This window comes from Hemitrygon akajei, chromosome 8 (assembly GCF_048418815.1).
Source record: "Hemitrygon akajei chromosome 8, sHemAka1.3, whole genome shotgun sequence".
Taxonomy (NCBI): domain Eukaryota; kingdom Metazoa; phylum Chordata; class Chondrichthyes; order Myliobatiformes; family Dasyatidae; genus Hemitrygon; species Hemitrygon akajei.
Window position 1 is genome coordinate 169,300,024 of NC_133131.1, and position 27,323 is coordinate 169,327,346.

At 44.2% G+C, this 27,323-nt stretch overlaps 1 long non-coding RNA gene across 1 annotated transcript; it reads right to left on the minus strand.

Moving 5' to 3' along the window:
- Positions 1-3,526: 3,526 nt before the first annotated feature.
- On the minus strand, positions 3,527-18,663 carry LOC140731486 (uncharacterized). Its single transcript, XR_012099854.1, has 3 exons — positions 18,465-18,663; positions 16,914-16,997; positions 3,527-3,749 (listed from the first exon to the last, which is right to left on the minus strand). It is a non-coding gene; the product is annotated as an uncharacterized lncRNA (long non-coding RNA).
- Positions 18,664-27,323: the final 8,660 nt, after the last annotated feature.

Genomic DNA, 27,323 nt, shown 5'->3' on the forward strand with positions numbered 1-27,323 from the left:
CGTTATTCCTTTCCAAAGATGCTACCTAACCTGCTGAGTTCCTCCAGCACTCCTGTGCATTGCTGCGAAGATACTCTTGGCTTTTATATCCCTGTCTCTGGAAGAAGCAGGACTGCTTTCACGGAATGATTAGAAGGTACTGAAGCCGAGTACTTCCAAATGCCAAGAGTTCCTGGAATGTAAACTACTCTAAGCTTCAAGCCAGAAGAAACATTATGCAGCTGTCGGTTGGGAGTGGCTCCAAGAACATTCCCACAGAAACACGGACACAGCACAGATACACATTCTTTAGGCCATCATGCCCAGACCATCCTGGGCGTCAATATCTTTGAGGATCCAACATACTGATGCAGCTACAAAGAATGCATGACAGTGCCTATATTTCATTAGGAGTTTCAGGAGCTTTGGTATGTCACCAAAGGCACTCGTAAGTTTTTACAGATGTACCTGGAGAGCATTCTAACCGGCTGCATCACCGTCTGGTATGGGGGTGGGGGAGTGGGGTTTGTGGAGACACTGCACAGGATCAAAGAAAGCTGCAGAGAGCTGTAAACTCAATCATGGGCACTCGGCCTCCAAAGTATGCAGAACATCTTCAAGGAGCAAAGCCTCAAAAAGGAGGCATCCATCATTAAGGACATCTATCGCCCAGGACATGCCCTCTTCTCACTGTTACCATCAGGTAGGAGGTACAGGAGCCTGAAGGCACACACTCAGCGATTCAGGAACAGCTTCTTCCCCTCTGCCACCTGATTCCTAAATGGGTATTGAACCCATGACCACTACCTCACTACTTTTTTATTTCCATTTTTACACTATTTATTTAATTTAACTATTTAATATATAGATTAAGTAGTATTACACAGTATAAATATAATTCACATTTTTCTCTATTATCATGTATTGCATTGTACTGCTGCCACAAAGTTAACAAATTTCAGACACATGCCAATGATACTACACCTGACTCTGATTCTGATACTAATCTCATTTACCACTACCTGGTTCCTAGCACTCTCTGCCTTGGTAATTCAAGTGTTCATCTACATACCCCTTTGCATCCTCAGGCTGTATGCTCCAGATTCCAACCACTTTCTGAGTGAAAAATTCTTCCTCAGATTCCCACTCAGTGATCTTACTCCTAAGCTTGTGCCCTCTGGTTAAAGATACCTCTGCAATTCAGAAGCATTTAAGACAATAAAAGATAGGAGCAGAATTAGGCCATTTGGCCCATCAAGTCTGCTCCACCATTCCATCATGGCTGATTTATTATCCCTCTCAACCCCATTCTCCTGCCTTCTCTATGTACCTCTTGACACCCTTACTAACAAGGAACCTATCCACCTCTACTTTAAATTTACCCAACGACTTGGCCTGCACAGCTGTCTGTGGCATCGAATTCCACAGATTCACCATCATCTAGCTGAATAAAATTCCTCCTTTTCTCTGCTCGAAAGGGATGTCATTGCATTCTGAGCCTGTACCCTCCGGTCCTAAACTTCCCCAACTTTGGAGGCATCCTCTGTCCGCCCACTCTACCTAGGCCTTTCAATATTAGGCAGGTTAAAATGAGACACCCCTCCTGCCATTCTTCTAACCTCTGATGAGTGAGGCCCAGAGCCATCAAACACTCCTCATACGTTAACCCTTCCTTTCTCAGAATCATTCTCATAAGCTTCCCCGGATCCCTCTCCAATATTAGCCCATCCTTTTCATAGCTATGGGGCCCAAAGCTGCTCACAATACTCCAGGTGCAATCTGCCTCAGCAATACATTCTTGCTTTTATATCCTCGATATCTTGAAATGAATCAGATTAAATATCACTGGAAGATGTCATGAAATTTGTGAAAAATGAATGCTAACATTGCATTTACTAGCGACTCAACCTGCAAGTTAATCTTTAGGGAATCTTGCACGAGTCCCTTTGCACCGATGATTTTTTAATTTGCTCCCTGACTTCTCCTTTATTTCTTCTGCCAAAGTGCATGACCGCACACCTCCTCCACGGTCTGCCATTTCTTTGCCCATTTTCCTAATCCAGGGATTCACAACTTTACTTATGCCTACCATTAACCAAGGGGACTGTGGACCCCAGGTTGGGAAACCCTGTCCTAGTCTGTCCAAGTCTTTCTGCAGACTGCCTACTTCCTCAACACGACCTGCCCCTCCACCTATTTCTGTATGATCCACAAATGTGGCTACAGAGCCATCAATTCCATCATCCCGATCATTAACATTTAATGTGAAAAGTAGTGGACCCAACACTGACCCCTGCGGAATACCTTCTTACTACCAGCTCATCGATGACCCTCATGGTTTGGTATCCCTCTATCATGCTCACCCCCCACCCCCCAGGATAATTCCTCTCCATAGATGCTGCCTGACCTGCTGAGTTCATCCAGCATTTTGTGTGTTACTCTGGGTTTCCAGTGTCAGTAGAACCTCTTGTGTTTAATAAAGTTTGAAACTTGACTGGCACCCTAAACTTTCATTCTCCCTATTCCAGTGTGCAGCAGCTACAGTGTGTACCACCTTCAAAACGTTTTTCAATTACTGCCGATTCTCGAGTCAGGAAACTCAAGATAAAGTGGTGCTGCAGACTGCAACATCGAAACAGCCGGGGTGATACCTCTCTCTCCCTTGTTAGATAGAGAGAGGAGCAGTGGTTTTTGGTGGACTCTAGACCGCAGTCTCTTTGAGGGCTTTGCTCATGCTTGCCTGGTGGGTGGTGGGGGCTGAAGCTGTTACTGGAACAAATGGGGGGGAGGGTTATATGGGTGGAATGCTGCAGCTGTGTATGGGGGGGGGTGCTTTGGGAGTCCAATGTTTTCCTGTCATTCATTCTTTGGGGTTTTTCTTCTGTTTCGTGGATGTCTGTGAAGATTAAGAATTTCAGGTTGTATACTGTATACATTCTGTGATATTAAATGAAAACATCGAATTACCCCTTCCCCTCTATTTGGGGTCATTTTGGAGTTATGACATCAACTAAAGTGAGAACTGGCCTTCAGGAAATCAAACCTGTATACAATTTAACTTGCAACTGATACTTTGTGGCTGGTTAAACCTAGAGACTGTTATGTGTGAAAATCCCAGGAGATCAGCAGTTTCTGAGATACTCAAACCACCCCATCTGGCACCAACAGTTATTCTGCAGTCAAAATCACTTAGATCACATTTCTTCCCCATTCTGATATTTAGTCTGAACAACTGAACCCCTTGACCGTGTCTGCATGCTTTTGAGTTGCATTAACAAGCAGGTGTACATGTGTACCTAATAAAGTGGCCACTGAGTATGTTTTGGGTGTCTGCAGTTTGTACTCAGTGCCTGTAAGAACAGACACCGGCATTGAATATTGTCATCTTGTCGTCCATTCTTTCTCCATCTAAATCCTTTAAACCCCACCTCTGTCAGCACAGGACTGCAGCGGTACAAGATGCCAGCTCACCATCTTCTTCAGGGTTCTGTAGTGAATAATGAATTTTAAACATGTCATTAGTGAGGAAACAAAGAGTTTAAACATATTGAGTCTGTGAGAAAGTTTTATTGCAGCTTGTCTTGTTTGCACTGATCCTGTGCCATCAGCCTCCTTCCTAGTTACGGACAACATTTACATATCAGAGGCATGTCAGCCTCGATGCGGAGTCTACATCTTGTGTATACCAATGCTGAAGCTCACTGCTCCCCAAGCTGTTTTACCATGAGATCAGCTTCTCCTTTACTGTCTTTGATCTTCTGATTCAGTTCCTAAAACATAGTGAACAGCTTTGAACAGTTTTATATTAATCCATTTGACAGATTTGTGCAAAAAAAAATTATGGTAAGAACTCTTTTCCCTTCCCACTACCTGCTTCTTCAATTCCCCACTCGGGCCTCTTACCTCTTTTCCTCACCCACCTATCACTTCCCCCTGGTGCCCCTCCTCCTTCCCTTTCTCCCATGGTCCACTCTCCTCTCCTATGAGATTTCTTTTTCTCCAGCTCTTTGCCTTTTCCACCTATCACCCCCCTAGCTTCTTACTTCATCTCTTCCTCTCCCTGCCACCTGGCTTCACCCATCACCTTCCAGCTTGTCCCCCTTCCCCTCTTCACCCCCCCACCTTCTTTTCCTGTCTTCTTCTCCCTTCCCAGTCCTAATGAAGGGTCTCGGCCCAAAATCCGGTGATACCCTGGATCTCTAGTATCTGCAGAATCTCTTGTGTTTATAGTAAGAATCATGCAGTTTTGTGTCGCATTTTGCTGTGTATATGCATCTCTTTTTTTTATTTTGAAATACAGCATGATAACAGAACCTTCTGGCCCAATGAACTCACAGCATCTAATTACGCTGTATGACCAGTTATCCTGCCAATTTCTACATAGCATCCACACCAGGATCACCAGACTCAAAAAAAAAGTCAGTTATTTTCCACAAGCAAGAAGGCTGATCAACACCTCCACCCACTAACCCACCCCTCCACACCCCCAACCACCACTACTTCATCATTTCCTGTCGGCCACCTTGTGTACAAACACTCCTGTGCCCAATGTCACTTTATGGACATATAATGTATGTACAGTATACAAGCTATCTTATGTATTTATATTTATTGTGTGTTTTTTAATGTTCTTTATCTCATTAGGTTTTTTTGTGCTGCATTGGATCTAGCATAACAATTATTTCATTCTCCTTTACACTTACATACTGGAAATGAGACTAAACAATCTCAAACCTTGTCTTTGGAATGTGGGAGGAAACCGGAGCAGCAGGAGGAAACCAACATGGGGTTTGTCCTGTCAACTGCATACCCCTCCTCACAGTCTTTCTACGCCCTTCACCTACACGTGTGCCAACTGACCTATCAACCTGGTTCCCATCCCCCCGCCAAATGAATTCAAACCCTGGCCGACAGTTGGAGCATACCTGCCTGCAAGGGTATTGTTGTTCGAGATTGCCCTAGGTTCTACATACTGATTTGTTGGGTCAGAGTTGCGCAGCGTGGAAGCAGGTCACCCATGCCTACCAAGCTCCTAAATGAGTTAGTCCTATCAGCTTGCATTTGGCCCATATCCATCTCAACTTCTCCTCTCCTTGTACCTTTAAGATGTCCTAGTTCTACCACATCCTCTGATGGCTCATTCCATATACTCCCCATCCCCTGCGTGAGGGGAAAAAAGTCAAATCAAGTGAGCAAGGATGTGCTCGACAGCCCACAAGTGTTGACGCGCTTCCAGCACCATCGTGACATTCCCACAACTTCCTAACCCTAACCGTAGGTCTTTGGAGCACCCGGAGGAAATCCACGCAGTCACGGGAAGAACGTACAAACTCCTCACAGACAGCAGCAGGAATTGAGCTCTGATTGGTGACCCCTGGTGCTGTAAGAGCGTTATGTTAATTGCTGTATTACTGCGCCGTCCTTGGGATTAATACAGGCAGGAATGAAAAATGCAGTTTTTTTGCATTGACTGGGAATTGAACCCATGGCAGATGAGAATTCTATAGTTTATGTATTATTACTTTACTTTTTTATGCTATTTGCAAGATTTGTCCTCTTTTGCACATTGGATGTTAGTTCAGTCTTTGTTGTGTGTGCTTTATCGCGGATGCTTTTGTGTTCCAAAGTTGTTTATGCTTTGATAATAAATTTGAACTTTGGACCATTGAACTGCCAGTGCAAAGGGAACCAGCCTATGCCCTTTTCTTTTCTACTCCCCTACTCTGCAGAAAAGTCTTCGGCTAGTCTATGTCCCTCTCAAAAACTCTGCAAGGTCACCCCTCAGCCTCCTACACTCCAGGGAGAAATGTCCTGGCCTCTGCTTATGACCAAAGCCCTCCAATCTTGTCAGCATCCTGCAAATCTTTTTCTGCACCCTCTCCAGTTTAATGATATTCCGGCTGTATCAGGCGACCGGAATTGTACACGGTACTCTCCACAATCTCAAACAACTGTAACATGATTTCCTGATTCCTGTACTCAATATTCTGCCAGGTGACTGTTTCCTTCAGGACGCTGTCTACCTCCAGCGTGTTGCCACTGCTAAGGAACCGCGTACTTGCCTCAGCTGGTCTCATGGCTCTATAACGCTCCCCTGCGCTCTCCCATTCACACAAGTCTTGCCCTGGTTTGTCGAGTTCACTTTGGTGCCAGAACAGAAGCAGGACATTTAGGCTACTAAATTACCCTTCAGAAGTCTAACCTCAAAAACTTAGGCGGGCACGCCGGGTAGCATAGTAGTTAGCACAACACTAGTAATCAATTCATAGGATCCAATTCTCGCTACTGCTTGTAGGCATGTTCTCCCCATAACTGTGTGGGCTTTCCTCTGGGGGCTCGGGCTTCTTTCCACATTACAAAGCCATGCAGGTTCGGAAGGGTTAGTGAGTCGTGGGCATGCTATGTTGGCGCCAAAAGCACGGTGACAACTTGCAGGCTGCCCCCAGCACATCCTTGGACCGTGTTGGCTGTTGACAACGCCATTTCACCGTATGTTTCGTTTGCACAAGACAAATAAAGCTCATCTTTCTATCCCTCTTTGCTGGAAGGACAGAAAATGCAGCAGCCACCCGGCGAGTTCAGCATCTGAAGTAACATTTCAGGTCAAATAAAGAGAGCTCCTCTAATATAGTGAGGCCAGCAGCTCCAGGGTGTGCAAGAGGCAATCCGATGGTTAACACATTAACATCGGAGGCTTCAGACACAAACTACAATTCTCCCTGCAACTATAAACAAGTCAATCAAACAGAATTAGGCCATTCAGCCCATTGAATCCCTCCACCATTCCATCATGTCTGATTTATTTTCCCTCTCAACCCCAAACTCCTCCTTTCTCCCCATAACCTTTGATGCTCTGACTAATCAAGAACCTACCAACAGCCTCCTTATGTTTCCAGAACTTTCTGTCCCTGTTTCTGTACTGCTTTGATTTCCATCCCTCGTATAGTTCTCATGAGAGATGTCAAATTTCAGAGGAGATGCTGTGCTGGGAAAGCTCTCTTGATGTAAAAGATCTGACAACTTTATTTTGAAGAACAGAAGAGTTATGCTCAATGCCCCACTGAATATTCATCACATACAACATTTCTGGGCACCATTTCCTCATTATCTCATGACTGTGTGTGCAAACTTACTGAATGCAAACTGACGACTGCATTCCCCACATTTGTGACTGCCGCTCAGTATAAGGTCGTAGGCATTTAAGTCTTTCTGCATGAGTATGAATAAAATTAAATCTTTAAAGATTCTAAACCAAGGACATATCAAAGGCGATGCCTCAAAAAGACAGCATCTATCATTAAGGACCACCGTCACCCAGGACATGCCCTCTTCTCATTGTTACCATCAGGACGGAGGTACAGGAGCCTAAAGACACACAACTTAATGTTTTAGGAACAACTTCTTCCCCTCTGCCATCAGAGTTTTTGAGCGGAGAATGAAACCATGAACACTACCTCTCTGTCTTCTTGGCTGTCTTTTTTTTGCTTATTTTTGAAATTAAATGAAATTAATTGCAATTAAATTAATTTAATTTATTTTATTTTGGGTGGCGGGGTGGAGATATGTCTCTACCAAAGGAGGTGTAAGACACTCCTTCCCTCCGCTAGCATCCAGGTCACCCTTGGGCAAGGTGCAGCCCCTGCTTAGACCCCCAGTCAGGGAGCAGGTGGTGGATGGTTGTACAAGCAGCCGGTGCACATCACAAGTCCTGGTTATGCGACCACTGACGCCAGGCAGACAATCTGAAGAATATTGATAACTGCGGGGGTCACCTGTCTTGTAAGGACACTGCCTAGAAGAAGCAATAACAAATCACTTCTGTGGGAAAAATCATGATTGCCCACTTCATACCACCCGGCACAAAATGAATGAACAAAATATATTTATTAATATATATTTCTTATCGTGATCTATAGTTTTTTTTATGTTTTGCAATGTACTGCTGCCAAAAACAACAAATTTAATGATGTACGCCAGTAATATTAAACATATTCTGAAATACAGGCTGCTCTCTCTTTAAATGACAAGTAACACAATAGGTTTTGCAAATGCTGGAAATCCAGATGAAGGGTCTCAACTTGAACTGTTCCCCTCCGTAGATGCTGCCTGACCTGCTGAGTCCCTCAATCATTTAGCGTGTGGAAGTGTACCAGAGCTACCACCTCACATTGCCGGTGAGCTGGCTCAATGCTGGAGTCTGTACACTTCTATCTGCGACAGCATGGGTTCCTTCCAGCTGCCCGATCAGACTGAGATTGAGGTTCATTTATCACATGAAGGCTGAAACATTAAAGAAGGTGTTCTTGCTTAGTAAGGGTGGTGAAGGTTTCATGGAGGAGGCAGGAAAATGGGGTTAAGAGGGATAATAAATCAGCCATGATAGAATAGCAGAGAAGACGATGGGCAGAATAGCCTAATTTTGTTCATGTTCTACGGTCTTCAACGATCACGCTGAATTTATTATCAAAGAACATATACGACCCTGAGATTGACTTCTTGCAGGCATACTCGATAAATCTATGGAATAATTACAATATTAGAATCAACTTGGGCATTTAGCCAGTGTGCAAAAGACAACAACTTGTGCAATTACAAAAGGAAAGAAGTAATAATGATAAATAAACAAGCAGTAAATATTGAGAACATGAGATGAAAAGCCCTTGAGAGTGAGTCCATGGGTTGTGGGAACATTTCAATGATGGGCCATGTGAAGTTGAGTGAATATATCCCTGTGGTTCAAGAGTTGAGGGGTAATAACTGTTCCTGAACGTGGAGGTGGTGAGTCCTGAGGCTCCTGTATCACCTTCCTGATGGACTTATACAGTGAAATGCGTTCTTTGTATTAACAACCACCACTGCCAGCTGGGGGCAGGCTGCCAACGTCGCCACACTCTCTGGTGCCAAGGTAGCACACCGCCACGTTCAGTGGAACACAAGCAACAACAGCAGCAATTGAAGCCCCTGACCCCAGGACAGGCTGCCTCTCTGAGCCTCCAGCCCTCAGCCCCAGGTGCTCCAGCTTCCCTCCCCATCCACAAGGCCCGCAGGTTATTAGGGTAATTGGCTGCTGTAAATTGCCCCAAGAGCAGGGACTCCCATGGTTGGGCTGAGTTGCTGTGTGATCTTGGTAATTTACTTGCAAACGTTTCGTCACCTAGCGGGAAGACGTCGTCAATGTGCTGTTGATTGTGGCATGTCCTCCGAATCCTTGGCCTCCATACACACTTCAATCAGCTGAGTGAATGAATTAATTAAATGATTGATTGATTGATTTATGGTAGGGGTCCATGTCATAAAAAAAGGGAACCCCTGCCCGCTAGAGTGTGAGTGAATGTTAAAATCTGGGGGGGAGGGGCAGTTGCTGGGAATATGGGATAAAAATAGGATTAGCATTAATGGATATTTCATGGTCAGCATGCAGTTGGTGGGCTGAATGGCCTGTTTAGAAACATAGAAACATAGAACATCTACAGCACAATACAGGCCCTTCGGTCCTCAAATTTGTGCCGAACATGTCCCCACCTTAGAAATTACTAGGCTTACCTATAGCCCTCTATTTAATAAGCTCCATGTACCTATCTAAAAGTCTCTTAAAAGACCCTATCACATCCGCCTCCACCACCATTGCCGGCAGCCCATTCCACACACTCACCACTCTCTGCGTAAAAACCTTACCCCTGACATCTCCTCTGTACCTACTCCCCAGCACCTTAAACCTGTGTCCTCTTGTGACAACCATTTCAGCCCTGGGAAAAAGCCTCTGACTATCCACATGATCAATGCCTCTCATCATATTATACACCTCTATCAGGTCACCTCTCATCCTTTGTCAGTCCAAGGAGAAAAGGCCGAGTTCACTCAACCTATTCTCATAAGGCATGCTCCCCAATCCAGGCAACATCCTTGTAAATCTCCTCTGCACCCTTTCTATGGCTTCCACATCCTTCCTGTAGTGAGGCGACCAGAACTGAACACAGTACTCCAAGTGGGGTCTGACCAGGGTCCTATATAGCTGCAACATTACCTCTTGGCTCCTAAATTCAATTCCACGATTGATGAAGGCCAATGCACCGTATGCCTTCTTAACCACAGAGTCAACCTGCACAGCTGCTTTGAGTGTCCTACGGACTCAGACGCCAAGATCCCTCTGATCCTCCACACTGACAAGAGTCTTACCATTAATACTATATTCTGCCATCATATTTGACCTACCAAAATGAACCACCTCACACTTACCTAGGTTGAACGCCATCTGCCACTTCTCAGCCCAGTTTTGCATCCTTTCAATGTCCCATTGTAACCTCTGACAGCCCTCCACACTATCCACAGCACCTCCAACCTTTCTGTCATCAGCAAACTTACCAACCCATCCCTCCATTTCCTCATCCAGGTCATTTATAAAAATCACGAAGAATAAGGGTCCCAGAACAGATCCCTGAGGCACTCCACTGGTCACCGTCTCCATGCAGAATATGACTCGTCTACAACCACTCTTTGCCTTCTGTGGGCAAGCCATACTGTATTTCTCAATAACTCTTATCTCTTTTTCCACACCTTAACTGTTAAATTTATGCACTGGATGTATCCGTCTCTAATTGTCCCCAAACTGATGAGGCAAATAAAAGTAACCACATGGGTGGGTCTGGACTCACATATCACCATTTTGGGTTGGGATGGTGATTTTTTAAAATTAATTACTGAATCAAATGGATTGTTAATTTATTAATGTTGTGTCTACTATTACTGAGGGCAACATGCTTCGTTAAATTATATTTTCCAGATTTAGTTAGATCACGGAACTTCAATTAGCTAGCTTCCAGAGAAGGATTCTGAAACAATTGTCTCAGACTTTAATGAATAATCCAGTAACTTCACCACTAGATACCCTTGTGACTTACAGTGCAAAGGGAAAACGAGGCCGCGGCTCGAAGGAGGCACTGGCTCTGGGTAAGCTTCTGTCAGGGTTCCTTTTATTTTTCTCTTTATGTACCTAGGGTAGTAAAAAGCTGTTGTGTGACCTTCATGGCGGATGTGGGAGACCTGGGAGACCCAGAGTCTCCCGGGGAACTGTATCTGAACAAAGTGCTTCCAGCTGCCTGCAGCTCCCTGAAGACTGTGGTAGGCATCTTGAGCAGCAGCTGGATGACCTTCAGCTTGTACGGGAGAGTGAGGAGATCATCGATCAGAGTTACAGGGAAGTAGTCACCCCGAAATCGCAGGAGGTGAGTAGCTGGATGACTGTCAGGAGAGATGGAAATGTGAATAGGCATTTAGCACAGAGCTCCCCTGTGGCCATTCCCCTCAATAGTAAGTATACAGCTTTGGATACAGTTGTGGGTTGACCTCCCAGGGGAATGCCACGGTGACCGGGTTACTGGCACTGAGCATGGGTCAGTGGTGCAGAAGAGAAAGAGGGAGAAGTAGTGATAGGGGACTCGATAGTCAGGGGGACAGACAGATGGTATGTTGCCTCCCAGGTGCCAGGGTCAAGAACATCTCGGATCGCATCCTCAACATTTTGGAGAGGGAGGGGGAGCAGCCAGATGTCTTGGTACGTATTGGTACCAATGACATAGGAAGGAAAAGCAAAGAGGTCCTGAAAAGAGAATTTAGAGAGCTAGGTAGAAAGCTGAGAAGCTGGACCTCCTGGGTAGTAATTTCTGGACTGAAGCCTGTGCCAAGCCCTGTGAGGTTAGAAACAGGTTGATTTGGCAAATTAATGCATAGCTGAGACGCTGGTGCAGGAGGCAGGGCTTCAGGTTCTTGGATCATTGGGATCTCTTCTGGGGGAAGTATGACCTGTAGGGGAATTAAGGGTTATGGGGAAAAGGCAGGTGGGTGGAGATGAGTCCATGGCCAGATCAGCCATGATCTTATTGAACGGCGGAGCAGGCTCGATGGGCAGATGGCCGACTCCTGCTCCTATTTCTTATGTTCTTTTAAGTGACGGGTTGCACCTGGACCCAAGGGGGACCAATATTCTTGCGGGCAAGTTTGTTAGAGTTGTTGGGGAGTGTTTAAACTAATTTGGTGGCAGTGGGGGGGGGGGGGGGTTGGGAACCGGAGTGAAGGGACTCAGGATAGGTCAGATGGTAAAAAAGCAAAGATAGCGTGCAGTCAGACTGTCAGGAAGGGCAGGCAGGTGATAGGACACAATTGCACCCTGCAAGGTGAGTATCGATGCGTTAGGGATGCAGAATCAAAAAGGGTAGCAAATACAGTACTCAAAGTGTTATATCTCAATGCACGGAGTATAAGAAATGAGGTGGATAATCTTGTTGCACTATTACAGTTTGCCAGGTATGATGTTGTGGCCATCACTGGATTGTGGCTGAAGGATGGTTGTAGTTGGGAGCTGAATGTCCATTATTACACGTTATACTGGAGGGAGAGGAAGGTAGGCAGAGGGGGTGGGCTGGCTCTGCAGGTAAAGAATGGTGTCAAGTCAGTAGAAAGATGTGACATAGGATCAGGAGATGTTGAATCCTTGTGGGTTGAGTTAAGAAACTGCAAGAGTAAAAGGACATTAATGACAGTTATCTACAGGCCTCCCAACAGTGGCTGGGAGGTGGACCACAGATTACAACAGGAAATAGAAAAGGCGTATCAAAGGGGAAATGTTATGATAGTCATGGAGATTTCAGCATGCAGGTTGGAAATGGATCTCAGGAGAGTGAGTTTGTTGAATGCCTAAGAGATGGCTTTTTAGAGCAGTTTGTCGTCGAGCCCACCAGGGGATCAGCTGTACTGGATTGGGTGTTAAGTAATGAACCGGAGGCGATTGGGGAGCTTAAGGTAAAAGAACCTTTAGGAACCAGTGATCACAATATGATTGTGTTCAACTTGAAATGCGATGGGGGGGAAGTAAAGTCTGATGTAGCAGAAATTCAGTGGAGTAAAGGAAATTACAGTGGTATGAGAGAGGAGTTGGCCAAAGTAAATTGGAAGGAGACGCTGCCAGGGATGTCAGCAGAGCAGCAATGGCGTGAGTTTCTGGGGAAAATGAGGAAGGTGCAGGATAGATGTATTCCAAAAATGAAGAAATACTCAAATGGCAAAATAGTACAACCGTGGCTGACAAGGGAGGTCAACACTAATGTAAAAGCAAAAGAGAGGGCATACAATAAAGCAAAAATTAGTGGGAAGACAGGGGGTTGTAAAGCTTTTAAAACCCTACAGAGAGCAAATAAAAAATTATTAGGAGGGAAAAGATGAAATATGAAAGCAAGCTAGCAAATAATATCAAAGTGGATAGTAAAAGCTTTCTCAAGTATGTAAAAGCTAAAAGAGAGATGAGAGTGGATATAGGACCGCTAGAAATGAGGTCGGTGAAGTAATAATGGGGTCAAGGAGGTGGAAGATGAACTAAATGAGTATTTTGCGTCAGTCTTCACTGTGGAAGACACTAGCAGTGTGCCTGATGTTGTCGTGTGTGAAGGAAGAGAAGTGGGTGAAGTTACTACTACAAGGGAAAAGGTGCTCAAAAAGCTGAAAGACCTGAAGGTACATAAGTCACCCGGACAAGATGAACTGCACCCTGGGGTTCTGAAAGAGGTGGTGGTAGAGATTGTGGAGGCATTAGTAATGATCTTTCAAAAATCATTGGACTCTGGCATGGTGCCAGAGCACTAGAAAATTTCAAATGTTACTCCATTCTTTAAGAAAGGGGGAAGGCAGCAGAAAGGAAATTATAGACCGGTTAGCCTGACCTCAATGGTTGGGAAGATGTTGGTCAATTGTTAAGGACGAGGTGATGGAGTACTTGGTAGCACAGGACAAGATAGGACAAAGTCAGCTTGGTTTTCTTAAGGGAAAATCCTGCCTGACAAACCTGTTGGAATTCTTTGAGGAGATTACAAGTAGGATAGATAAAGGGGATGCTGTGGATATTGTAAATTTGGACTTTCAGAAGACCTTTGACAAGGTGCCACACATGAGGCTGCTTACCAAGTGAAGAGCCCATGGCATTACAGGAAAGTTACTGGCATGGTTAGAGCATTGTCTGATTGGTAGGAGGCAGAAAGTGGGAATAAAAGGATCCTTTGCTGGTTGGCTGCCGGTGACTAGTGGTGTTCCATAAGTGTCGGTGTTGGAACTGTTCATTTTTATGTGGTATATCAATGAGTTAGAAGATGGAATAGATGATGGAATAGATGGCTTTGTTGCCAAGTTTGCAGATGATGCAAAGACTGGTGGAGGAGCAGGTAGTGTTGAGGAAACAGGTAGGCTGCAGGAGGACTTAGCCAGATTAGGAGAATGAGCAAGAAAGAGGCAAATGAAATACAATGTTGGAATGTTCAAGTACTTTGGTAGTAGAAATAAATGTGTGGACTATTTTCCAAATGGGGAGAAAATCCAAAAATCTGAGATGCAGAGGGACTTGGGAGTCCTTGTGCAGAACGGCCTAAAAGTTAACTTGCAGGTTGAGTTGGTGGTGAGGAAGGCAAATGGAATGTTATCATTCATTTCAAGAGGTCTAGAATACAAGAACAGGGATGTGATGCTGAGGCTTTATAAGGCACTGGTGAGGCCTCACCTTGAGTACGGTGAACAGTTTTGGGCCTCTCATCTAAGAAAAGATGTGCTGGCATTGGAGAGGGTTCAGAGGAGGTTCACAAGGATGATTCCTGGAATGAAAGGGTTATCATGCCAGGAAGGTTTGATGGCTCTGGGTCTGTACTCACTGGAATTTAGAAGGATGAGGAGGGATCTCGTTGAAACCTTTTGAATGTTGAAAGGTCCAGAGAGGATAGATGTGGAAAGGATGTTTCACACGGTGGGGGAGTCTAGGACAAGAGCGCACAACCTCAGGATAGAGGGGCGTCCAGCTAATTTCTTTAGCTAGAGGGTGGTGAATTTGTGGAAGTTTTTACCACAGGCAGCTGGGGAGGTCATGTCATTGAGTGTATTTAAGGCAGAGTTTGATAAGTTCTGGATTGGACGCTGCGTCAAAGGTTATGGGGAGAAGGCCGGAAGTGGGACTGAGGAAGGGAGGAAGGCATCAAACAAAAGGCCCAATTCTTACGGTCTTAAATAATGCTCTGATATAATCTAATGTAGAACACTACAGCGTAGTGCATGCCCTTCAGCCCATGATATTGTGCCGACCTTTTAACCTGCTCTAAGATCACCTAACTCTTCCCTCCTACATAGCCCACTATTTTTCTATCATCCATGTGCCTCAGAGTCTCTTAAATGCCCCTAATCTTTCTGCCTCTACCACCAGCTCTGGCAGTGTGATTCACACCCCCGCCACTCTCTGTGTATAAATTCTACCTCCACCATCCCCCCAATATTTTCCTCCAAATACCTTTGCATTAGCTGTTTCTCCTTCAGAAATAGATCTCCTCTCGATCTATGCCTTTTATCATCTATCATGTCAATATCAAATTGAGCCTGATTCTTACTCGCATCATTCATAAGATGATGTCTTGATGAAGGGCCTTGGTTTGAAAGATCAACAGTTTATTCCCTTCTCTAGATGTCGGCTAACCTGCTGAGTTCCTCCAGCATTGTGTGTGTGTGTGTGTGTGTGTGTGTGTGTGTGTGTGTGTGTGTGTGTGTGTGTGTGTGTGTGTGTGTGTGTGTGTGTGTGTGTGTGTGTGTGTGTGTGTGTGTGTGTGTGTGTGTGTGTGTGTGTGTGTGTGTTCCTCCGATTGTCTACCCAATGTCTACCCAATTTCCCTCGGGATCAATAAAGTATGTCTGTCTGTCTGTTTCTAGCATCTGCAGAATGTATAAGATTACGTCTTTTAAGAAATGCAGATTGACAGTGTTGGGACCTCAGTGTTAACTCATTATATTAACCCATTGAGTCAGTCACACAGCATGGAAACAGGCCCCCGGCCCACTGAGTTCACATTGACCATCAAGCGCCTATTTTACGTTAATCCCTTTTTATTCTCCCACATTCCCACCAGAGGGGCACCATGGTGGTGTTGGATTAGACTGTTAAATTGTCACTATCTTTGCAGTTTAACAGTCTATACCTGCTACTGCATGTAACCGTTTAGTATGTTTCCTAGTGATCACAGTATGAACAGTATATACAATTGTTCAGTGTGTCCCCTAGAGGTTACACTTACATGATTCTGCAAGCTTCTCTTGGCACTGCGTAATTTGAATAGGGGCTATTTGATTGGTTGACTCTTATCTATGAATTTGAATAGAATGTTCCTTATCTATAAAGATCTGACCATGAGGCCCCATCATCTATCTTTTAGCCTCTCACTCCCTTCACTTACCGGACCTCTATCACTGTCCATTTTTGCAACTCTCTATGCTATTAGCACTTCGTAAAACGATTGTGAAGCAACAAATTTTATGCCCCCCCTTCCTGACTTTTGAAAGAACCTTGGATCAAAAACATCAGAACCCAACAGTAATGTAGCGGATAATGCCACACCATCACAGCTAGGGTGTTCCAGAGTTGAGAGTTCAATTCCAGTGCCTGCTGTAAGGATGTTGCACGCTCTCTACGTGAAATACATGGCTTTGCTCGGAAAGCTCCATTTTCCTCCCACAGTCCGGAGATGTAGAGGTTAATATGTTAGTTGGCCATTGTAAATCATCTTCTGATTAGGCTCAGGTTAAATAGGTGTGTTGATAGGCAGTGCCGCTCATTGGGCCCGAAGAGCCTGTTCCACACTATAATAAAAATACAAATAAATTCTACCCTTCCCCAGGGGTAATTTACAGCAGTCACTTAACCTACCAACCCACACACCACTGGGGTGAGGGGGGGTACCTACTTATGGTTGCAGAGAGAACATGCAAACTCCACACAGACAGCACCTGAGATTAGGAATGAAGCTAAAGCGCTGGATGTGCAAGGCAGTGGCTCTACCATCGCCACTAGCTTGTTATTGCCAGTGTGACGGTGGACATACAAGGTGTGGCTCCAGCAACTTTCCCAGAATATATTGAACAATTACCTGTAGAGTACCAGGTTTCAAACCACAGATGAGACCAAGCCGGAAACGTATACAATTATCCTCAAAGGGCACTTCTGGAAGGAGCTATAAAAGAAAAAAAGTTTTCTTGCGTTAACTACATTGGATTTGTGAAATCATATTTTCAGTGTTATAATCAACTGATTACTGCGGTACCGAGGTAGCAGAGTGGAGACCAGGCTGGTTGCCATGGCAAACCGAAAGCCGTCTGATTTAAGGACGTCAGCACTGACGTTGGCTATTCAAGTCGGTTTCTGTAGCCTCACAACATTAAAGACTTTGAGAATCACATAGTTGAAAGTATTTTTTTTTGGGCCGTTGTGTACTGTTACAGATGTACAGTGGATAAAAAGCTGTCAAAACCTGGAATGCCTGGGGTGATGGAGGTCATAAATGCCACAGACTATGCAGCAAATGGTAGGGTTTCGATGCAGAAGAAACTAGTTTAGTTGATTATTAATGTGATTAGTTTTGCACCATGTTGTGGGCCACAGAATCTGTTTCTGCACCGCACTGGTCTACTTTCTATACCTTGCGCACAAGTACAATGAAAACTTACTGACTGCAGCATCAGAATCACATAGCATCATATATGAAAAGCAGAAATCATACATAAATAATACACAATGCTTTACACACTGGGACAAAATACGAGACACCTTAGCACAAAGTCGTCAGTGATAATAATCAGCTGCATCACTGTCTGGTGTTGGAGGGGGTGGAGGGGTGGGGCAACTGCACAGGATCAAAAGAAACTACAGAAAGTGGTAAAATTAGTCAGCTCCATCATGGGCACTAGCCTCCGTAGTATCCAAGACATCTTCAAGGAGCGATGCCTCAGGAAGGCGGCATTCGTTATTAAGGACCCCCACCGCCCAGAACGTGCCCTTTTCTCATTATCACTGTCAGGAAAGAGGTACAGGAGCCTGAAGGCACACACTCAATGATTCAGGAACAGATTCTTCTCCTCTGCCATCGATTCCTAAATGGACAGTGAACCTATGAACACTACACCTCATTGTTAAAATTATTTCTGTTTTTGCACTATTTTAATGTAACTATTTAATATACATAGATATACTTAAGGTAATTAATTTATTCATTTTTTTCTCTGTTGTCATGTATTGCATTGTACTGCTGCCACTAAGTTCGCAAATTTCACGACATATGCCGATGATATTAAACCTGATTCTGATTTTGATAATGTTGCAAAACTGTAGTGGTTAGGATTTTGCCAACCACTTCAAAAACCAGATGGCTGACATTGGGTGTATTTAAAGTGGAGGTTGATAAGTTCTTGGCTAGAAAGGGAGGGCAACAAAGGTTACAGGGAGAAGGCAGAAGAATGGGGTTGAGTGGGATAATAAACCAGACAAAAACTCTCTTGTCTGCTTACTCCATTTCTTAAAGGAGCGGGAGGCTATCGATATACCATTTGGCCACATTAAATATGCCATAATAAATGGAGATTGCTGTCGTTGACTTGGGGCCCTGTCAAACATCACCACGGCTTTGGTGTATTTCTTACCGTACCTTCTGCAGTGCCTTAAGCATCTGGGATGTGTTGTTGGTGCCCCTGTCTTCTCCTGGCAGAGGGGTAGAAGTAGTTGTCTCTGTGACCTGCTCTTGCATAGATCTGGGCATAGTAGGTACACTCATTGTCGCTAAAGCTGCTCCCACAACAAGGACAAGGGTCACCCAAGTATCCATCTTGTTGATGTCATAGCCCGATGCACAGGCGCAAATCATTCATATTGATTGATGGGTTAATTATTACAGGTTTTGCTCTGTCCTTGGCAGAATGTTTGTGGAGGACAGCAGATACTCACGTTGGTGGTGAGAGCAGTGGGCGGGTATTTGTGGCAGTCGATGGGGAGGTGAGGATCAGTATTGGAGATCAGCGGAGGGGGGAGTTAAAGATGATCAAGTCATCGCTGAGTGAGGGGAGGCTGGGAGTGAGTGGTCTGTGGTGTTGGTGAGTCAAAAAACCCTAAGTACCACACCGCCGGGTTCAAAAACAGTTATTTCCCTTCAACTATTCCACGCTTGAGCAAACCTCCACAACCTGTACTTGCTGGAGTTTAGAAGGATGAAACCTATCGAACATTGAAAGGTCTAGATGGAGTGGATGTGAAGAGGATGTTTCCTAACACCATCACTACTTGGCACTGCAGTAGATTTTGCTTTTTTTTTGTTTTACTTAAGTTTGTTCTTGTAAAACTTATGTTTAAGTTTTCCTTGTGAATTCTACATGTTTGATGTTATGAGCCCATGATACTGGGACAAGTAGGTTTTCCATAGCCCCTGTGTAACTCTCACTTCGGTTAGCAGCTTAATATAGGGGATGATAACCCCCGGCCCGGCCAAACTTAAGAAATCTCGTTTGGGTGGATGCTACGTGATGTGTCCCCTGTTACAAATCAGTACCATGAAATAACAAACAGAACACAATATGCGATTAAACGATTGAGCTTTATAATTCTTAATTTGACTATATGGTTAGTAAAGAAACAGAGAAATATGGAAACATAGAAAACCTACAGCACAATACAGGCCCTTCAGCCCACAAAGTTGTGCCCAACATGTCCTTACCTTAGAAATTACTAGGCCCTCTATTTTACCAAGCTCCATGTACCTATCCAAAAGTCTCTTAAAAGACCCTATCGTATCCACCTCCACCACCGTTGCCGGCAGCCCATTCTACACACTCACCACTCTCTGAGTAAAAAACTTACCCCTGACATCTCCTCTGTACCTACTCCCATTCTCATGAAACAGTCCAGTGCGCAACGTTGGAGCTCACTGATAAGGCCGTTTGTCCACCATCGACCTCCTCCGATCATCACTGACCTTCGGACCCTCGGTCCAAGGTCCGAGGTCTACCACCTCCGTCTGAGGTCTACCAACTCTGTCTGAGGTCTACCAACTCCGTCCGAGGTCTACCAACTCTCTCCATTCACATCTTCTCTCCTCATCTCTCCCCGACAAAGGACCGCAAACTCCCGGCTCCCAGACACACAAGAAAGAACAACGTCCCGCTCATTGGCTAGCATGCCCTGTTATCTCTAGTCATGATCCAAACATCGCTACTGCAGAGAAACCATCACCTCAGCAGTGGAACATTACAGAGAGGCCATTACATTAGGAGTGAAACCTTACAGCATGTTACACATACATGTGTGCATATGACAATAAACTTGACTTTAAGAGGGCACCAATCCTGGGGACCGCAACAGACTCCACCTACCTCCTTTTTCAATGAATTCATCTCCAAATCCCTAGACAAGGGGATCTTAACCTGGGACCTGTGGATAGATTCCACGGGGTCCATCAACTTGGATGGGAGAAAAATTACATCTTTATTTGCACTAACCTCTAACTGAATGTGGCATTTCCTTCAATGATGAATGATGGCAATAAACCACAGGATTATCAGCAGTTCCTGTGACTTTGTCACCAATAGAAATCACAGATATTTCTATATCACATTATGTTGTTACAAATACCTCAAAATATCGTCACTACTTTTTACTTATTATGTTAATAAGGAAGCACTTACATAACTATATCACAAATTTGTTTTTTTTTATAATTTAATAACTGTATTTCAATATAATTGTTTTTTTTGTAATCATATGTATTTTATTTTCTATGTTTAAAAACATCATTCTGAGAAGGGCTTTATAGGCTTTGCCAAACTGCCAAATGGGTCCCTGGCATAGAAACAGTTAGCCCCTGTCCTCGATCCAGGACTGAAATACCCTCTGAAACTGGATTCTTTAATCCCTGATCAAAGACTGCAGTCAGCAACATCTCCAATACAAGAGCCCCGATATTGGTGCCCCACAAGACTGTGTCCTCACCCCTCCTCTACTCCCAGTACACTCACAACACTGGTGGCTTGGATCTGCTCTAACTCCATCTACAAGTCTGCAGACGATATCAGCGTGGTGGGCGGTGTCTCAAACAACGATGTATCGCAGTACAGGAAGGAGATAGTGAGCCTTGTGAAATCAATGTCTTTCTCTCAATGTCAGCAAAAGAGCTGGTCATTGAGTTCAGGAAGGGGCAGAGTGTACACCCCTCTACTCACTCCCCCGCTGAGCTGGAGACGGTTGGGACATTCATGTTCCTAGCTGAATATATCGCCAACAATTTGTCCCGGATCAACCATGTGGACACTTGAGCCAACAAAGTACACTAACACTTCAATGTTCTGCGAAGGCTGAGGAAGCTCAGTATGTTCCTGATGACTCTTACCAGTTCTGAGAGATACAACATAGCAAGCATCCTATCTGATGGCATCACAGTTTGTGGCATGGTAACTGCTTTGCTCAAGATCACACGTTACTGCAGAGAGCAGTGGATGCAGCCCACTCCATCACAGAAACCAACCTCCCCTGCACTCTGCCTACACCTCGGGAAGGCAACTGACTGAATCATCAACCCCTTCCTTCCTGGTCATTCTCTCTACCTCCTCCCTCCCCAGTCCCCAACTCCCATCACACAGAGTTGGGCTGAGAAGTGGCAGGTGGACCTCAAACCAGAAAAGCTTTAAGTGATTCAATTTGGAAGGTCAAATTTGAAGGCAGAATACAGATTTAACGGCAGGATTCCTGTCAGTGTGGATGAACAAAGGGATCTTGGGGTTCACGTCAATAGATCCCACAAAGATTCCGTGCAAGTTGATAGGGTGGTTAAGGTATGGTGTGTTGGCCTTCATTCGTCGAGGGACTGAGTTCAAGAGTCGCGAGGTAGCATTGCAGCTCTATAAAGTCCTGGTTAGACCACACTTGGAGTATTGTGTTCAGCTCTGGTTGCCTCATCAAAGAAAATATGTGGAAGATTTAGAGAGGGTGCAGAGGAGATCTACCGGGAGGCTGCCTGGACTAGAGGGCATGTCTTATGAAGATAGGATGCGTGAGCTCAGGCTTTTCTCCTCAAAGTGAAGGAGGACGAGAGGCGAACTGATAGAGGTATACAAGATGATAAGAGGCATATACAGAGTGGAAAGCCAGAGATCTCCCCCAGAGAGTGGTAGGTACAAGGCACTTCCTGCCGGGGGTGGTGGTAGAGGCAGATACATTGGAGACATTTGGGAGACTCTAAGATAGTCACTTGCATGATAGAAAAATGGAGGGTTATGAAGGAGGGAAGGGTTAGATTGATCTTAGAATAGGTTAACAGATTGGCACAACTTTGTGGGCCAAACCCCTTTTCTGTGCTGTAATGTTATATATTCTATACAAAAGTCTGAGAAACGAACCACCAGAAGTCAAGAACAGCTTCTACGTCATTGTTATCAAACTCTTGAATGGGCTTCTCACAAACTAAAATAGGAACTCTTGATCTCCCGGTCTATTCTGCCATGGGCCTTGTACTTAATTTGTCTCCCTGCGCTGCAGTTCCTCTGCACCCGTAACGCAATATCCTGCATTCTGCTTCCCTTTCACTATCACAATGTACTTATGTCTGGAACAGTCTGCCTGGATGGCACTCAAAGCTTTCCTCTGTGTTATCATAACAAGAATCAACCAATACGTAAGACCATAAAACCATAAGATATAGGAGTGGAAGTAGTCCATTCAGCCCATCGAGTCTGCTCTGCTATTCAATCATGGGCTAATTCAATTCTTCCAGTCATCCCCACTCCCCTGCTTTCACCCCATACCCTTTGATGCCCTGGCTAATCAAGAACCTATCTCTCTCTGCCTTAAATACACCCAATGACTTGGCCTCCACAGCTGCACATGGCAACAAATTCCACAGATTTACCACCCTCTGAATAAAGTAATTTCTCCGCATCTCAGTTCTAAATGGACGTCCTTCAATCCTGAATTCGTGCCCTTTTGTCCCAGAATCCCCTACTATGGAAAATAACTTTGCCATATCTAATCTGTTCAGGCCTTTTAACATTCAGAATGTTTCTATGAGGTCCCCCTGCATTTTCCTGAACTCTTTCATTCCTGGAATCATTCTTATGAATCTTCTCTGAACCCTCTCCAATGTTAATATACCCTTTCTAAATAAGGAGCCCAAAACTGCACACAATACTCCAAGTGTGGTCTCACGAGTGCCTTTTAGACCCTCAACATCACATCCCTGCTCTTATATTCTGCACCTCTAGAAATGAATGCCAACATTGTATTTGCCTTCTTCACAACCGACTCAACCTGGAGGTTAATCTTTAAAGTATCTTGCACAAGGACTCCCAAGTCCCTTTGCATCTTTGCATTTTGAATTCTCTCCCTGTCTAAATGATAGTCATCCAGTTTATTTCTTCCACCAAAGTACATGACCAACATTGTATTTTGTTTGCCACTTCTTTGCCCATTTCCCTAAACTATCTAAGTCTCTTTGCAGGCTCTCTGTTTCCTCAACACTACCTGCTCCTCCACCTATCTTTGTATCATCGGCAAATTTAGCCACAAATCCATTAATCCCGTAGTCCAAATCATTGACATACATCGTAAAAAGCAGCGATCCCAACACCGACCCCTGTGGAACTCCACTGGTAAATGGCAGGCAGCTAGAATAGGGTCCCTTTATTCCCACTCTCTGGTTTCTGCCGACCAGCCAATGCTCCACCCATGCTAGTAACTTCCCTGTAATTCCATGGGCTCTTATCTTGCTGCCTCATGTGCAGCACCTTGTCAAAGGCCTTCTGAAAATCCAAGAACACTACGTCTGCTGCATCTCCTTTGGCTACCCTACTCCTAATTTCCTCAAAGAATTGCAGTAGGTTAGTCAGGCAGGATTTTCCTTTCAGGAAACCATGCTGGCTTTGGCCTATCTTGTCATGTGCCTCCAGGTACTCTGTAATCTCATCTGTAACAATTGATTCCAACAACTTCCCAACCACTGATATCAGGCTAACAGGTCTATAGTTTCCTTTCTGCTGCCTCCCACCCTTCTTAAATAGTGGAGTAACATTTTCAATTTTCCAGTCATCCGGTACAATGCCAGAATCTATCGATTCATGAAAGATCATTGTTAATGCCTCCATAATCTCTCCAGCTACTTCCTTCAGAACCCGAGGGTGCATTCCATCAGCTCCAGGAGATTTATTCACCCTCGGACCATTAAGCTTCCTGACCATCTTCTCAGTCGTAATTTTCACTGCATCTACTTCAGTTCTCCGAGACCCTTGAATGTCCGGTATACTGCAGATGTCTTCCACTGTGAAGACCGATGCAAAATATGCATTCAGTTCCTCTGCCATCTCTTCATCTGTGATTACAATATCTCCAGCGTCTCTTTGTATTGGTCCTATATCTACCCTCGACTCTCTTACCCATTATATACTTAAAAAAAGCTTTTAGTATTTTCTTTGATATTAGTCACTAGCTTCCTTTCATAATTCATCTTTTCCTTCCTAATGAACTTCTTAGTTTCCTTCTGCAAGTTTTTAAAAGCTTCCCAATCCTCTATCTTCCCACTAGCTTTGGCTTCCTTGTATGCTCTCTCTTTTACTTTTACTTTGGCTCTGACTTCAATCGTCGGCCACGGTAGTGTCCTACTTCCTTTGGTAAATTTCTTCTTATTTGGGATATACTTGTCTTGCACTTCCCTCATTTTTCGCAGAAACTCCAGCCATTCCTGCTCTGCTGTCCTTCCTGCTAGTGTTCCTTTCCAGTCAACTTCGGCCAGTTCCCCTCTCATGCCAATGTAATACCACTGAAATACCAACACATTGGATTTTATTTTTTCCCCTCTCAAATTTCAATGTGAATTCAATCATATTGTGATCTCTGTTCCCTAAGGGTTCCTTAACCTTAAGCTCTCTTATCACCTCTGGATCATTACACAACACCCAATCCAGCACAGCCGATTCCCTAGTGGGCTCAACAACAAGCTGTTCTAAAAAGCCATCCCTTAGACATTCTACAAATTCTCTCTCTTGAGGTCCAGTACTGGCCTAGTTTTCCCAATCCACTTTCATGTTAAAATCCCCAATGATTATCATGACATTGCCTTTCTGACAATCTTATTGAATTTTTTGAAGAGGTTACTAGGAAAGTTGACAAGGGTAAAGCAGTAGATGTTGTCTATATGGACTTCAGTAAGGCCTTTGACAAGGTTTCACACAGAAGATTAGTTAGGAAGGTTCAATCGTTAGGTATTAATATTGAAGTAGTAAAATGGATTCAACAGTGGCTGGATGGGAGATGCCAGAGAGTAGTGATGGATAACTGTTTGTCAGGTTGGAGGCCGGTGACTAGTGGTGTGCCTTAGGGATCTGTACTGGGTCCAATGTTGTTTGTCATATACATTAATGATCTGGATGATAGGGTGGTAAATTGGATTAGTAAGTATGCAGATGATACTAAGATAGGTGGTGTTGTGGATAATGAAGTGGGATTTCAAAGCTGCAGAGAGATTTAGGCCAGTTAGAAGAGTGAGCTGAATGATGACAGATGGAGTTTAATGCTGATAAGTGTGAGATGCTAAATTTTGGTAGGAACAATCCAAATAGGACATACATGGTAAATGGCAGGGCATTGAAGAATGCAGTAGAACAGAGTGATCTAGGAATAATGGTGCATAGTTCCCTGAAGGTGGAATCTCATGTGGATAGGGTGGTGAAGAAAGCTTTTGGTATGCTGGCCTTTATAAATCAGAGCATTGAGTATAGGAGTTGGGATGTAATGTTTAAATTGTACAAGGCATTGATGAGGCCAAATTTGGGAGTATTGTGTACAGTTCTGGTCACGGAATTATAGAAAAGATGTCAACAAATTAGGGAGAGTACAGAGGAGATTTACTAGAATGTCACCTGGGTTTCAGCACCTAAATTACAGAGAAAGGTTGAATAAGTTAGGTCTTTATTTTTTGGAGTGTAGGAGGTTGAGGGGGGACTTGATAGAGGTACTTAAAATTATGAGGGGGATAGATAGAGTTGACGTGGATAGGCTTTTTCCATTGAGAGTAGGGGAGATTCAAACAAGAGGACATGAGTTGAGAGTTATGGGGCAAAAGTTTAAGGGTAACACGAGGGGGAACTTCTTTACTCAGAGAGTGGTAGCTGTGTGGAACGAGCTTCCAGTAGAAGTGGTAGAGGCAGGTTTGATTTTGTTATTTGAAAAAAAATTGGATAGGTATATGGACAGGAAAGGAATGGAGGGTTATGGGCTGAGTGCAGGTCGGTGGGACTAGGTGAGAGTAAGCGTTCGGCACGGACTAGAAGGGCCAAGATGGCCTGTTTCTGTGCGGTAATTGTTATATGGTTATATGGACATGCTTTTTCTATTTCCTGCTGTAATTTGTAATCCACATCCCGGCTGCTGTTTGGAGGCCTGTATACAACTGCCATTAGGGTCCTCTTACCCTTGCCATTTCTTCATTCAACCCATAGAGACTCTACACCTTCTGATCCTATGTCATCCGTGTCTAATGATTTAATATTATTTCTTATACACAGAGCCACACCACACCAACCCCTCCTGTCTACTAACCTATCTCTCCAATACACTATATATCCTTGGACATTCAGCTCCCGATGGCAGCCATCCTTTAGCCAAGTTTCAGAGATGGCCACAGGGTCATATTTGCCAACCTGTAGCTGAATGTCAAAATCATCCATTTTATTTCTTATGCAGCATGCATGCAAATACAGTCCTAGTACGTTACCCTCAGCCTCCAAAGCTCTAGGGAAAACACCACACACCAGGTACTTCAGGCACTCAGCCTCCATGGAGGGGGATAAAACCAAGATGAGGAAAGTTTTGGAATGAGTTTCACCTTCTCTCCACTTCCTGTCTTAAAAAAAGTTGTTTCTCCTGAACTCCTTTTCAGTTTGAATGGTGTCTGTTTAAGTTGGAAAAATCCTGACAGCCTTCAGAAATGAAATGGATCTTCCCTTTCCTGGGAAAACAAACTCTGTACCTAGTTGAGTCATTCCTTGCCTTTCACATGCTGACCCTGAGTTCATTCTGCAGAAGTAGAGAGTCGAATGTGGGATAATGTCCCTATAGAACAGAGATGGGGAGGAATTTCTCTAGATAGAGCGTTGCTGAATCAATGGAAATCATTGCCACTGACAACTGTGGAGGGTAAGTCATTGGGTTGCTAAATTGGATTTAAATCATTGGATTAAAGCGGAGCTTGATAGGTTCTTCATTAGTAAGGGTGTCAAAGGTTATGGGAAGAAGGCAGGAGAATGGGGCTGAGAGGGAAAATATATCAGCCATGAAGAAATGGTGCAGTAGAATCGATGGACTGAGTGGCCCAATTAAGCTCCTTTGTCATATGGTCTTACGGAAGGAAATAACCCCATAGTTAGTATCTCTTCTCATGGCAATCAGTTAGCAAATTGAAATTAAATTGGATCATTTTTACTAAAGGTTACAGGTGGATTTTCTGACTGCGTTAACAAGAAGCTGTCAAGATAAA